Source organism: Hylobates moloch, unplaced genomic scaffold (genome assembly GCF_009828535.3).
Source record: "Hylobates moloch isolate HMO894 unplaced genomic scaffold, HMol_V3 SCAFFOLD_15, whole genome shotgun sequence".
NCBI lineage: Eukaryota > Metazoa > Chordata > Mammalia > Primates > Hylobatidae > Hylobates > Hylobates moloch.
This window is the reverse complement of record NW_026652290.1, coordinates 28,434,168-28,450,110: the sequence shown is the minus strand read 5'-3', so window position 1 is coordinate 28,450,110 and position 15,943 is coordinate 28,434,168. Positions and strand designations below refer to the sequence as shown.

Here is a 15,943-nt window from a genome sequence, read left to right as displayed (position 1 = left end):
CAAGGGCAAATTCAGTTCAAGAACCATGACCAGGAACAGATTTCTGAAGTTAGTTACTAGTTAACAAAAAATCGAACAGAACACTTCCCCAGTAGGATTGTGGGAAAATAAAATTTCCAGAGAACTCCAAGCTTGGCAAACGGTGATCTGTGGTTGCTCAAATGCAAGGGCAAGTCCCAGGCCCTGCAGTTATGCTGAGAGGAGGCGGCCATTAAAGTAGCACCCCAGTGAGGAGTCTTTCCCTAAGTCCTTCTCAGAAGTGGCCATGGAAAACCCTAGACAGGGGGTGTCCTTGAAATAGGAAGGGAGTTGGGGTCACTTGGGTTGGCTGACCAGGGAAGTGACTCCCCTGCCTGGGGCTGTCCCAGTTCCTTCCCTGTAGACCATGCAGTATACAAATGGGAGACTTTATTGCAGTGTTTCTTTTCCCTTTATCATTGGGGCCTCCCTATGCTGGACATGGTGGTGACGGCGGTTAAACTTTTTTTAAAGCTATAGTCTACCAAATCCACAGAAGGTTGTTTCAAAACCTATTGAAGAGGGAGAATATATCACCCAGAAGCTCTGGGCCTGGGACTGGATCTGGCAACTAGATGTTAATTGGTTTTTAAGTTTTTGTTTATATAGTCATTGTATTATGCCAGGTGGGGGCATTCAGAGAATTGTACTTATGGAAGAAGGGTGATTTTCTTGCTCTAGCTTTCCTCCCAGAAGAGACCTCTTCTCTGACCCCATGTAGTTGTGGAGTTTCTAGGAGTCAAAATACCCCCACCCCTATTCCATCTCCACAGAAGTGGGACCTAGCCCATACTAACCAGACGGAGACCCTCCATCTCTCTACCCATTGTGATTGGTTCAGTTGTGGGCATGTGACCTAAACACAGCCAATCAGGATTGACAAATGAGCACTAAGGCCCTCTTTACCCAAAAAATGCTAAAGAAGTCAATGCAGCTTCAAATTCAACATTCGGTTCTCTTTTCTTAAAGGTTCTTCCTTCATCCCAACATTGAGATTTTCCACTGTTTTACCTCATGAAAGTTTAGAGCCTCAGACCATCAGTTTTCCTTTAACCTATGACGTGAGTTATTTAGACAATATGTTTTAATTTTCAAACCTATAGATTTTTTGTTGTTTCTGATTAACTTTATTGTTTTTATTAGAGAAAGTGATTTATATAAATGCCAATTCTTTGAACTTTATTTAGACTTGCTTTATGAACTAGCATGTGTCAGTTGTTGTAAAACATATCTTGGGTGCTTGAAAATAATGTTTTCCTAAATTAATTGGTGCAAAGTTCTATGTAAGTCAATAATTATTAGTGATGTTCAAATCATTAATATTTTTATGAATTTTTTTCTATCTACTTGGTCTGTAAATCTGCCATTATAATGATGGATAAGTCAACTTCTCCTTGTTATTCTAATTTTTGCCATATTTTAAAGGCATGTTAGTAGGTATTTGCAAGTCTGGAATTGTTAAATCTTCATGTGAAATAAATTTTGTAGCAATATGTGTAACTGTCTTTATCATTAGTATAATTTTTAGCCATAAAGCCTACTTCATCTGTTATCAGTCTGGCTGCACCAGCTTTGTTTCCATAAAATTTGCTTAGCGTATCATTTTCTCATGCTTTTATTTTCAACTTTTCAATGTTCTTATGCTTTATCTTTGTATCATATAGGCAACATATAGTTGTTGTTTTTTTTTTTTAATCCGATCTGGTAATCTCTGTCTTTTAACTGGAGATTTTGGTCCACTTACATTTATTACAGATGTCCAAAGTTAATGTCTTAATTTGGATTGCCTCAGAAGCAGAGCCTGAGGTAAGAATTTGAATGAAAAGGTTTATTTGAGAGGTAGCTTGAGAGGACACTGATAAGGGAGTAGGGAGATGAGACAGGGAAGGGAAGGAAGCCAGTAAACTATGTCTCATTTGGTTACCAATGTGGCCAACTAGGGCTAAATCCCAATAGGTAACTCTACAAGACAGTGCAGAACAAACCAAGGAATGAGGGTGAGGGAGCTGGAGTGTTTATCCATTAATTCCCACCCATTATTAGTTGAGGGCTGCTTCTGGGGACATTAATTCCTCAGCACTTACAACTTGTCCTGCACACATGCAGGGCAGACACAGTGGTCAGAGGGAGCCCTCATGCAAAGAGCCCCAAATACTGCCAGTTAGAAGTTTGGAGAGAGGCCAGAAAATGCTAAAATCCAAGGCTGTGTGGGCAGGGCTCTGATAGCATCTGCTATCAGTTAATATCTTTACCCTCCTGCAAAATACAAAAACCTTAACTCAAACTACTGTCATCCAATTTATACAGTATTGTCTAGAATTTTAGTTCTTTTTAAGCACACAAATCACTATTTTATATAGTCAGTATTTGCGTAGATTTCACCAGACGTCTACATTTTTTTCTTGCTCACTTTTCCTTTATACACCTTAGATGGCTCTTCTGGAATCATTTTTATTCTTCCTGAAATAAATCCTTTGGAGTTCTACAGTAGGAGTATGTTGGACTTACCAGTCTTGCCTGAAAATGTCTTTATTTTACTCTTGCTCTCGAATGAGAATTTTCCTGGATAAAAATTCTACACTGACAGTTATTTTCTCTATTTTGAAGATATTATTGTTTATTGGCTTCTGTTCTTATGCTGATAAGTCAACTACTAGTTTGTTATTCTTTAGTAGGTAATTTGTCTTTTCTGCCTGCCTGCCCTTAAGATCTCTGTCTCGAATGTTCTGCAATTTTGCCATGGGTGTTTAGGTATAAATTTCCTTTTCTTTTAATTTTTATTTTATTTTTTTTAGACAGACTCTTTCTCTGTTGTCCAGGCTGGAGTGCAGTGGCACAATCTCAGCTCATTGCAACCTCCACCTCCCCTCCCAGGTTCAAGCGATTCTCGTGCCTCAGCCTCCTGAGTGGCTGAGAATACAGGCATGTGTCACCATACCCAGCTAATTTTTTGTATTTTTAGTAGAGACAAGGTTTCACCATGTTGGCCAGGCTGGTCTCGAACTCCTGGCCTCAAGTGATCCACCCACCTTGGCTTTGCAAAGTGCTGGGATTGCAGGTGTGAGCCACTACACTCAGCTTTTCTTTTATTTTTATTGCATTGAATTTGTTGGGCTTTCTGAATCTGACAATTTATATCTACACCATTTAGAACTAAGTTAAACACATGTGACAGAAAACTCAAAATAATGGTGGTTTGTAAAGGACAGAAGATTATTTCTCTCTTGCATGCAAGTAGTCAGATGTTGGACGATCCTGGGCTGTTAAGGGTCTTCTAGCTCACTGCTCCACTGCCCTATAATGGCTTCCTTTCTTAGGGTCTGAGTTGGCTTCTGGAGCTCCAGCCCTCACACCTGTGTCCCAGTCAGTAGAATGGTGCAAGAGAAGGAGGGCTTGCCCCTTTTTCTCTAAAGAGACTTCCCAGAAGTCTTAAAGACTTCTGCTTATCCTCCAATGCCAGAATGCAGTCACATGGCCACACCTAGCTAAAAGGGAGGCTAGAAATAATAGAACTTTAGTAGGTTGCATTGCTACTATAGCTTGGATATTTGATCCTCCAAACCTCATGTTGAAACTTGGTCCCCAGCGCTGGAGGTGGGGCCTAATGGAAGATGTTTGGGTCATGGGGGCAGATCCTCTATGAATAGCTTGGTGTCATCTTCATGGTAATGAGTGACTTCCAGCTCTATTAATTCCTGCAAAAGCTGGTTGTTGAAAAAGCCTGGCACCTTTCCCATCTCTCTCTTGCTTCCTCTCTTGCCATCTGATCTCTGCACAGGCCAGCTTTGCTTTGACTTCCACCATGAATGGAAGTGGCCTGAAACCCTCACCAGAAGCAGATACTGGCACCATGCTTCTTGAACAGCCTGCAGAACCATGAGCCAAATAAACCTCTTTTCTTAATAAATTGACCAGCCTCAGGTACTTTTTTATAGCAATACTAATGGACTAAGACAATTACCATTCCAAATGAATTTGTGGTTCTGACATCTGGAAGAGGAGGACGAGTGCTATTGGAATAGGCAACTAGCAATCTTTACCACAGTCTGCCTTTTGGCTATCAGACATCCATTTTACACTCCATTCCCACATTTGGAACATGTTCAGCCTCCAAAAGAGAAACCTTGAATTTCCCGTCCAGTTACTACATCTAGGTCAAAGTTCAGTATCTTTGGGTAACACAAAGGTCTTCCCATCAGGTCTAGATGTAGCTCTTTATGTTCTGGTGACTTATAAAATAAAAGACAATCCATCTGATAAACAATGACTGAACAGGTTAACACAATTATAGCTCTTGTTCAGCATAGGGGAAAATGAGAAGCATGCAGTCATCACCAGTCCATAGTGATCACCAAGTCCAGTTGGGGAGGAGGAGTGGAGGCTTCTAGCCCTAGCAGTGGGGTAAGCTGCCTGGTTAGTCCATCTAGCAGCCCCAGTTTCTTCCTTCTGGGAGGAACATCCTAATCTATTGTCCGTTGTGACCATCACTTTGCCTTCTATGAGGCTCTTCCCTATCCCTTGTCCCCCATGGTCACATCTGAGTGGGCATAAAAATTATGCTTCTTGGAGCTGCATAGCATTTACACTCTGTTTCCTGCTGATGCTGATTTAGGGCCTGGGGTATGCCTTAGGGAGTTTAATTGTCACAGATCCAATATTCCATTGTGTTAATATTACCACAAATTATTTATCCATCCCACTGTTTGATGGGTGTTTTGGGGTAGTTACCAGTTTGGGGTTAGTACAAATAGTGCTGCTATGAATATTTTCAGGTTTGTCTTTTGATGAATTTACATTTCTGTTGGGTATTCTTCTAGCTACCTATTACTGCATGACAAAGTGTCCCAAAATGTAATAGTGTCAAACAACACTCATTTTATTATGCCCATGGGCCCTGTGAGTGACGAACTTGAATGGGGCATGGAAGGTATGGTTTGCTCTGCTTCACCTTGCCTGGGGTCTCAGTTAGGAAACCCGGATGGCTGGGGGTGATTTGAATGCCAGGGCAGGAGTCATGTGGAGACTTCTTGCTCACAAATCTGGTGTCTGGGCTGGAATAACTTGAAGCCTGCACTTACCTGGGACTACACCTCAGGATCCTTCTCCATAGCCTGCCCCTGTGACTTAGGCTTCCTCACAGCAGGAAGGTCTTGATATGGTCAAACTCCCTGCCTGGAGGCTCAGGAATCTAACAGCAATTATTCTAGAAAGAGAAATGGAAGCTGGAAGGCCTCTTATGACCTTTTTCTGTCTGCAGAGTCTCATAGTGTCACAAACACCACATTCTATTGGTTGAACTGTCAAGCTCTCCATAATTCAGAGGCATTTGATGTAGATTCTGCCTCTTGAGGAAAGATATGTAAAAGAATTAGAAATATCCTCAGGAGTGGAATTTCTGGGCCACAGAGTATGCACATACTCAGTGTTGGTGCTGCCAATCAATTTGACAAAGGAATTATATCAGCATAACCCCCATGAACAGTGTATGAGAGCTCTGCTTGGTCCTGCCTTTTTCATTTTAGCTATTCTGGTGGGTGTGAAGTAGCAGCACATTGTGACCTTAATTTGCATTTCCTTTAGATTTTCCTGATGCCTAATAATACAAGCTGTAGTGGGCTGAGTGGTGTCCCCTAAAAATATCAGATGCTTTAATTCCCGAAAGCTGTGAATGTTTCTTTACATGGTAAAGTTTTTGCAAGTGTGATTAAGTTAAGGATTTTGAGATAAGTAGATTATTCTGGATTATCTGGTGGGCCCTAAAAACCATTACAAGTTGATATGGTTTTGCTCTGTCCCCATCCTAATCTCATCTTTGTAGCTCCCATAATCCCCACATGCCAGGGGAGGAATCTAGTGGGAATTAATTGAATCATGGGGCAGGTCTTTCCCATGCTGTTCTCCTGGTATCGAATAAGTCTCACAAGATCCAATGGTTTTATAAAGGGGAGTTCCCCTGCACATGTGCTCTTGCCTGCCACCATGTGAGATGTGCCTTTCTCCTCCTTTGCCTTCTGCCATGATTGTGAGGCCTCCCCAGCCATGTGGTACTGTGAGTACATTAAACCTCTTTTCTTTATCAATTACCCAGTCTTGAGTATGTCTTTAGTAGCAGTGTGAGAACAGACTAATATAGTAAATTGGTACTGGTAGAGTGGGGTGCTGCTGTAAAGATACCCAAAAATGTGGAAATGACTTTGCAACTCATTAACAGACAGAGGTTGGAACAGTTTGGAGGGCTCAGAAAAAGACAGGAAGATGTGGGAAAGTTTGGAACTTCTTAGAGACTTCTTGAATAGCTTTGCCCAAAATGCTGATAGTGATATGGATAATAAGGTCCAGGATGAGGTGGTCTCAGATGGAGATGAGAAACTTGTTGGGAAATGGAGTAAAAGTCACTCTTGCTATGCAAGGAGACTGGTGGCATTTTACCCTTGCCCTAGACATCTGTGGAACTTTGAACTTGAGAGAGATGATTTAGGATATCTGGCAGAAGAAATTTCTAAGCAGCAAAGCATTCAATAGGAAGCAGAGCATAAAAGTTTGGAAAATTTTCAGCCTGGCAGTGCAATAGAAAGGAAAAACCTATTTTCTGGGGAGAAATTCAAACCTGCTGCAGAAATCTGCATAAGTAACAAAGAGCCCAATGTTAATCACCAGGACAATGGGCAAAATATCTCCAGGGCATGTCAGAGACCTTTGTAGCAGCCACCCCCTATCACAGGTCTGGAGGCCTAGGAGGAAATAATGACTTCTCAGGCCAGGCCCAGGGTCCCACTGCTGTGTGCAGCCTATGGACTTTGTGCCCTGCATCCCAGCCATTCCAGTCGTGGCTAAAAGGTGCCAAGGTACAACTCAGGCTGTGGCTTCAGAGGGTGCAAGCCCTAAGCTTGGCAACTTCCACATGGTGTTGAGCCTGCAGGTGAATAGAAGTCAATAATTGAGGTTTGAGAATCTCCACCTAGATTCCAGAGGACTTAGAGAAATGCCTGGATGTCCAGGCAGAAGTTTGCTGCAGGAGCAGGGCCCTTATGGAGAATCTCTGCTAGGGCAGTGTGGAAGGGAAATGTAGGGTTGGAGCCCCTGTAAAGAGTCCCCACTGGGATGCTGCCTAGTGGAGCTGTGAGAAGAGGGCCAACATCCTTCAGACCCTGGAAAGGTAGATGCACCAACAGCTTGTACCATGCACCTGGAAAAGCCACAGACACTCAACAGCAGCCCCTGAAAGCAGCCAAGAGAAGGGTTGTACCCTGCAAAGCCACAGGGGTGGAGCTACACAAGGCCATGAGAGCCCACCTCTTGCATCAGTGTAGCCTGGATATGAGACATAGAGTCAAAGGAGATCATTTTGGAGCTTTAAGATTTGGCTATCCTCTGGATTTTGGACTTTCATGGGACTTGTAGCTCTTTTGTTTTGGCCAATTTCTCCCATTTGGAATGGGTCTATTTACCCAATGCCTGTATCCAGGAAGAAGCTAACTTGCTTATGATTTTACAGGCTCATAGGTGGGAGGGACTTGCCTTGTTTCAGACAAGACTTTGAACTGTGGTCTTCTGAGTTAATGCTGAAATGAGTTAAGACTTTGGGGGACTGTTGAGAAGGCATGATTAGTTTTGAAATGTGAGGACATGAAATTTGGGACGGGCCAGGGCAGAATGATATGGTTTGGCTGTGTCCCCACCCAAATCTCATTTTGAATTGTAGTTCCCATAATTCCCATGTGACATGGGAGGGGCCCAGTGGAAGGCAATTGAATCATGGGGCTATGTCTTTCCCATGCTGTTCTTGTGATAGTGAATAAGTCTCATGAGATCTGATGGTTTTATAAAGGGCAGTACCCCTGTGCATGCTCTCTTGCCTGCCACCATGTAAGACATGACTTTGCTCCTCCTTTGCCTTCCACCATGATTGTGAGTCTTCCCCAGTCACGTAGAACTGTGAGACCATTAAACATCTTTCCTTTATAAATTACTCAGTCTCAGGTATGTCTTTATTAGCAGCATGAGAACAGACTAATACACTAATACAGACTAATAATTTATAAGAATACACTAGTGTTCTTTTAAAAGAGAGGCAGAGGGAGGTTAGACATTCACAGAGGAGAAGGTGAGGGCAAGATGGAGGTAGAGATTGGAGTGATGCAGCTACAAGCCAAAGGAAGCCAGGAACTGCCAGCAGTCCCCATAAGTGAGAAAAGCCAGGGAATGGATCTTCCTCAGAGCTTCCAGAGGGAGCATGGCCTTGCCAATACCTTGATTTTGGACTTCTTACCTCCAGAACTTTGAGAATACATATCTGTTGTGTTAAGTTGCCATGATTAGGGAATTTGTTACGCAGCCCCAGGAAACTAACACAAACATATTTTTATTTGTTTACTGGCCATTAGCATATCTTCTTTCATAAAGTACTCATTCAGGTATATTGCTCATTTTCTATTGGGTTGTCTACCAATTTGTTTATTGATTTTAGTAGTTCTTTTTATATATGCTCTTTCTTTTCTTTTTTTAAAATATATTTTATATAAGTTGAACTGGTTTGTGTTCCCTGGGAAGCAGAGACTGAGGTGGTAGAAGTGTAAAAGGCTTACTGTGGAGTACACTATGAAAGAAAAGGAAAGAAGATGGGATTGGTTAAGGGGAGCCATCGAACTGCAATACAGCCCTGGTGGCCTCTGACAGCCCCATAGGGAGCTCTGAAGCAAAGACTGCCCATCAAAGGAGGCCTGATTCAGGTGGAAATAGCTAGGCCTTTGTACCACTGCCTCCTTTAGTCACTGGCTGGAGCATACTCTGCAAAGAGCATGGTTGGTTACCTTTGCCTTTCTGAATTATTGGCTGAGGATAGCCTCCAAGAAGAGCATGACCTTGGCTTAAAAGCTGATGCGGACCTGAAGCATCCTGCCAAAAGCAGGAGGTTGTGAGTTCATCACACTCCTCACAGCTCCACAGGGCTCCTTTCTTAAAGGAGGACCTGAATGGTGCATTCACATTGCCATGAGTCCTATATTGTAAATGTCTTCTCCCAGTCTATGCTTACCTTTCACGCTTTTAATGATGTCTTTTGATGAACAGCAGTTCTTGATCTTAATGTAGTTAAATTTTTCTTTTTTTCCTTTATAATAAGTTATTTTTATGTCATTGTAAGAAATATTTGCCTAGCCTACCCCAAGTTTTCTTCTAAAAGATTTATTTTTAAACCTTTCATATTTGGACCTACAATCCATCTGGAATTTTTATGAACAATATGTGAAGTAGGGGTCACAATTTATTTTGTCCATTTGACTATTCAATTGCCCTTCAAAAGACCATCTTTACCCCCTGCCCCACCATACTGTAGGTGTCACCTTTGCCATCAATCAGGTGAACATATATATTTTGATTGGCAGTTCCTCAATGGCTAATGATGTTGAGTATCTTTTCATGTGCTTATTGGCCATTTGCATATCTTCTTTGGAGAAATGTCTATTGATATTCTTTGTTCATTTTAAAATTAGGTTATTTATCTTTTTATCATTGAGTTGTAGGAGTTCTTTATATAGTCTAGGTACAAGACCTTTATCAAATATATGATTTGTGAAAATTTCCTCCCATTCTGTGGGTTGTCTTTTCACTTTCTTGATTATGTTCTTTGAGGTACAAAGAGTTTAAATTTTGAGTAAGTCTAATTTGTTCCTTTTTTTCTTTTGTCACGTTTTTAGTGTCATATATAATCCAAGGTCATGAAGATACATGCCTATGTTTTCTTCTAATAGCTTTGTAATTTTTTAGCTCTGACATTTAGGTTTTTGAACCATTTTGAGTTAACTTTTGTATATGGTATAAGACAGAGGCCCAACTTCATTCTTTTGCATGTGGATATGCAGTTGTTCCAGTACCATTTGCTGAAAATACTATTATTTTCCTCATTGAATTGTTTTGACACCCTTGTTGAAAATCAATTGATTATAAATGTGAAGGTTTGTTTCTGGATTGTCAATTCTGTTCCATTGATCTATGTCTGTCCTTATGCCAGTACCACCCTGTCTTGGTTACTGTAGCTTTTTAGTAAGTTTTGAAATTGATAATTTTGACCTCCAACCTTGTTCTTTTATCTCAACATTGTTTCAGCTACATTGGATCCAAGATGAACAAAGTGTCCTATTGCATAACATACTCCCTTCTTTATAAGACAGTTGTGGTTGAACAAAGATTTTGTTGCCTTCGGTTAGTCTTACCACAGGTGATTTCACAATGATCAGTCGTTCTCAGCTGGGGACAATTTTGCACCTCCCTTCCCTCCAGGGGACATTTGGCAATGTCTGCAGAGATTTTTGGTTATTACAGTTGAGAAGAGGGTGCTACCCATCTAGTGGGGAGACACCAGGGATGTTGCTAAATATCCTGCAGTACACACAACAGGCCCCCACACCAAAGATTATCTGGCCCAAAATGTCAATCGTGACAAGGTTAAGAAACCCGTGACAATAATTATCATGTCTTTTTCTAAAGCTTTCTACAGAAGTCCCGAGTACATGTGTGACTGCTATTTCTTTGAACTCCTTTAGCTTAGAAATACATTTTGAAAATGTTTGTCAAAAATTAATGAAGGAGAATGAACATTGCTACCATTTATTGAAGACCCTTTCTGCCTCAGACACAGTGCTTAACATGTTAATGAGGCCACCAACATTCATTTCATTATTTTCTCCAGAACTTTTCTGCTTTGGGTCAAAGGTTGATATAAAGCTTCCAGAGGAAATGATGGGTACACTGCAATTTTCAAGTAAATCACATAATTCAAAGCAGAAACTATTTAGATTGAGTCTCTAGGCATGAAAATACGTAACATTTCAAAGTTGGATTTTACTCAGATGAACATGTTGCATTGTGACTGATAGGAGTACAATAATTTTTCCACTCACTTTTGAAAAAGCTGGAGTCCCAAACGCAAGCCTGGTACTAATCTTCCAGCATCTAGACTCAGGCTGCCACTAAGAACATTCCCACGATCACTCCCCTGGCCCCCAATACAGACTCTACCTGTCTCAGCTTGTGCTATCTTCCCTGCAGGGCTAGGGATTGAACAATGACTTGAAATTTTGCAAAATAGCATCAAGCTCACTTGCCCAGCTACAGCAAGAAAACAAAGATAATAAAAATCCTCATAAATGTATAGGGCCATTTGACTCAAGAAGTCCGATAGCATCGTCCAGGGATCGGGGCAGTGGATAGGGATGAAATAAACAGCTAGAAAGCAGAAATGGAATAAGGGTTTTGTATTGTTAGCAAGGTCAGTGTAGGGTGCTGAGCATGAGTCTGAGGCAGTGTCTATATCCAATGAGAGAGAGCACAGTTATCAACTGAGAACTGGCATATGCCATATTTGCTATACCTGCTTGAATGTCTTTTTTTTTTTGAGACTGAGTCTTGCTCTGTTGCCCAGGCTGGAGTGTAGTGGCACAATTTTGGCTTGTTTCAGCTCATTGCAACCTCTGCCTCCCAGGTTCAAGTGATTCTCCTCTCTTAGCCTCCCGAATAACTGGGATTACAGGTGCCCGCCACCATGCCCAGCTAATTTTTTGTATTTTTAGTAGAGTCAGAGTTTCAACATGTTGGCCAGGCTGGTCTGGAACTCCTGGCCGCAAGTGATCCACCTGCCTCAGAGTCCCAAAGTGCTGGGATTACAGGCGTAAGCCACCGCATCCAGCCGAATGTCTTGCTTTCATTGAGAAAGGCATATTAATGGGGGAAAGTTATTGGCTGCACTTTATGTCATTTATACAGGGTTAGGAGAGAGGTCATCTTATCCTTATTGGCACACACAGTGGGAAAGGGTGCACATTCAGGTGCATGTTGGCCTATGTCATCAGATTTCCACCACACCCACCTCCCCATTGTCCCGTAACATTTGGCCACTGTCTCATCTTTCCCAGTTCTCCCATCCTGGTTGGCTCAGTAGATTAGTTGATTCTCTTTTCAGGTGCTGTCTTTGAATTTTCCACACTCTGGGCGTGTGCGCCTCAGCTCTTTGGACATCACCCTGACATTGAGCCCCTTGTTCTGTGCTTGGGACTGAGGGTAAATGACACAGTCAGTGTCCCCAACCCCACCGCATGGCAAAACAAATACTGACACTTCTAATTGCCTTTTATCAGCTGGGGAAGAATTGAATATTATCAGGATTTCAGGCAAAATGACTGGGTAAGAGATGACTTGATACCTGACTTCAAATAGGACACCCTGATGGGCAGAGCCCCAACTCTGACTTTCCTCTGGCTTGAGACAGTCCTCAGACAGTTCTCTTGGGTGAGGCTGCCAGATAAAACACAGGATGCCTAGTTAAATTTTAATTTCAAATAAACATGGATTTCTTTTTGAGTATGTGCAGGACCCATTTAGCAAAAGTATGTCCTATATTTTTATTTGCTAAATCTAGCAACCCTACTCATGAGCTAATATTGGGTCGGTCACCAAGTGTACCTGACACCTTGCCGTGGGCCAGGGCTGGGCAAGAGTCAGCTCCCACCTTCCCATGCCCCACTACCAGCCCGACCAGACCTGACTGCACATGCGCAGTGAGCAGTACAGGCCTGTGTTGAGGCCCCACCGACGGATACCCGGAGAATGGGCGCTGTTCTCTGGCCTCTGCATGGGGAGGGCCTCCACCTCCGTCAAGGTCCTTGTGGTGGGACTTTCCACAGCTGGGTTTGCGGTACTGCCAGGCAGCTAAAGAGAGTGACCAGCAGACATAGGTTTGAACATTACCCCAAAGGCATTGCACAAGGTCCGGCCTGGTACACCAGAACACGGCAGGAGCTGGCGCAGCCAGGCCCTGAGCAGGGACCTCCCACTCCTGTCCCTTCCCGCGTGCTCTGAGTGACCCTGGGATAGAGAGAGAGGGAGAGGAGAACCCTTGCCTCTTCCCACCCCCAGCCCACTGGCCACTCAGGAGGAACCCTGAGATGGGGTCAGGACAGGGCTAAGTGGACTCTCTTTGTTCTGCAAGTCTCCGGTGACCCAGCCCCAGCCACACCCTTCTCCCAGGGACAGTGTCTCGTCCCACCTGCCTTCCTAACAGGGACCCTTCTTCTGCCACTGGCCTTCCCTGTCTACCTACATGGCTGATGATTTTCATTCCTTATGAAAATAAAGCTGGCTTTAACTTATTTGTAATGTGCACACTTAATGCACAAATTCTAATAATGCCATCCTCCAATAAAAGAAACCAGGGCTCCTTGGAAATGGCCACTAAAGAAAAAAACAAACACAAACACAAGAAAACAAGCTTTTAGACAATTAAAGTTAGTATTATTCAGAGTCTTACAGAGGAGTCCAACCCCAGAGGGGTCCTTCAGAGTGTTTCTGTTAGACTGCTGCAAAGCAGTATTTCAACCCACAGCTCATATACGGGTGATGGGGGTTCTCTGCTTGTGTTCAGAAGTCACATTACAGCAAAATCTCATCAAACTTTGCGTGTGTAGATTACAGAGGCACAATCATTAATCTTGTCAGATGTTATCAGGCTCATTCCCAGGAAGTTACCTCTCTTGGCAGGGGGAAAGAACCTTCTTATTGCAGGCAGGCCAGATTGCTAGCAGCATGGGGTAGGTCACAACACAAGGCTGCATGCCATTCTCCTGAATAATGATTCATCTCTTGTCAGTGGGCGACCAGTACTTTGGCCTTAGCCATTGAAGAATACTTGTCCAATTTTGAAGAGTTTAGGTAGAGAGAAAGGTAAATGTTTTAATTTTGTTCAGAAAAGTAAACTTTATCCAATTGTTGTAAGATAAAAATAGCTCAAAAGAAAAGAAGCATTCTTCACTTTGGAAAACAAAATATAAATAGAATCAGCAATGTTTCAAACAGAAGTCATAAAAATCACTGTAACCTTCTATCAGTTCAGCCCCATGAAAATCGCTTTAGTTCTCCATCAGTTCAGTCCCATGTAATTCTTGTTCTGATTGTTGTTTGGTGATCTTCATAAATGCTCTCATTAGAGTTCTGGAATTTTTTGTTTAGTCCATTGGTCTTAAAGTTACTAGACATCTGTGTTCAAGAGTACTTGTTAAGGCCAGTCACAGTGGCTCACATCTGTAATCCCAGAACTTTAAGAGGCCAAAGTGGGCAGATCACTTGAGGTCAGGAGTTGGAGACCAGCCTGGTGAAATCCTGTCTGTACTAAAAATACAAACAAATTAGGCAGGCATGGTGGTGCACGCCTGTAATCCTAGCTACTTGGGAGGCTGACGCATAAGAATTGTTTGAACCGGGGAGGTGGAGGTTGCAGTGAGCTGAGATCTCACCACTGCACTCCAGCCTGGGTGATAGAGCCAGACTCTTCTCAAAAAAAAAAAAAAAAGAGTACTTAGAGAATAATTCAAAACAATAACTGTGGATGACAAAAACTTATAATAGCCATGGTTAAAATCTGATGAAAGTTCTCAACTGAAGAAAATTTAGTTATTTCTATTACATATAGTATTTTAAGATAACAACGAGAATGATGACAGACAGTGGCCCATCAGGACCATCAGACTTTTATAAATTTTATATACTCTTTAGAATGCTCACATTAATAACATCCATACTTTGGAGATATAACTTTGGAAAACATTTAACATTACAATCAAAATTATTTGACAGATAACGTATTAGAATATTTTGAATTTATATAATTATAGAACATTTATATCAATAACATACCCATAAATGTAACTGGAAGATCTAGTATCATTTATGATTTGATAATACTTTCCTTATAATTTACCAAATAAGTCTAATCATTTAACATCTATGCAAGATGACAGATGCTTTTTTTTTTTTTTTTAGGTTTTTCAGCAACCGCAACTGGAAAATCTCAAAGTTATGTGAAGCCAAAAAATAAAACCACTTAATTTAGGATTTTGATCCTGGGGAAACCTGCCGAAGATGTCAAAAGGTTAAAAACATTTAATTGAAACAGAATTACAGGTCATTGTTAAGTAATAATCATTTAGAAGTTACATTCGGGCAAAATCTCATCAAAGTTTGGGTGTAAGAGTACATCTGGTTATAGATTACGGAAGCATAATTCTTCATCCTGTCATTGTCTTACATACAGGAAAAGGCAAGGGCTAGAATCAATGAACTTATCTTTTCTAAAAATGTGGTAATCAGGCAAGAGATGTGGGAACCTATTCTCTATCCTGCTTATCATTGTCAAAGCATTCTTCTGGAGGGCTGTGCTCAGTCACTGAGTCAGAGGTTTCTGAACTAGCAGAAGGAGCAAACGTGGCTTTTTTTTTTTTTTTTTTGACAGTGTCTCACTCTGTGGCACAGGCTGAAGTGCAGTGGTGTGATCATGGCTCACTGCAGCCTTGAACTCTGGGATGAAATGATCCTTTCACCTCAGCCTCCCGAGTAGCTGGGACCACAGGCGCACGCCACCAAGCCTGGCTAATTTTTTTTTTTTATGTAAGTTTTTGTGCAGAGCAGTGGTTTCATCATGTAACCCAGGCTGGTTTGGAACTCCTGGACTCAAGTGATCCTCCCTCTTTACAGCAAGGGCCAACTATGTGACTAGTCAGAGGCAGATGTTTGCTATTTTGTCTCATAAGAAAGATTGATTTTAGGACAGGCAGGAAGTGTACAAGATGAGATGAGCCTGGAGCATCATGTAGTGCCAGAAAGTAAGGAAGTGTTTTACACACACACACACACACACACACACACACCCCAACTCATATTGATGGGAAGAGGTCAAAGGGGCACAGGAGCCAATTGAAAGAGCTCCCAAAGGCCAAAGCTGGAACAATTTGAGCAACAAAATAAAGTAATATGGGACTATAATCCAATGTCCGAGATAAATATTTATGAGTCATACTAATAAAAATAAATGATTGAATTTTAAAATGGAGAAGTCACAGATTTACCAGCAGAAAAGTCTAAATAACTTATGTAGATAGTT

The 15,943-nt window shown here is 41.9% G+C and overlaps 1 long non-coding RNA gene across 1 annotated transcript; it reads left to right on the top strand.

The window, feature by feature from the left end:
• Positions 1 to 994: 994 nt before the first annotated feature.
• Positions 995 to 15,266, top strand: LOC116483832 (uncharacterized). Its single transcript, XR_004252371.2, has 3 exons — positions 995 to 1,079; positions 1,774 to 1,824; positions 14,827 to 15,266. It is a non-coding gene; the product is annotated as an uncharacterized LOC116483832 (long non-coding RNA).
• Positions 15,267 to 15,943: the final 677 nt, after the last annotated feature.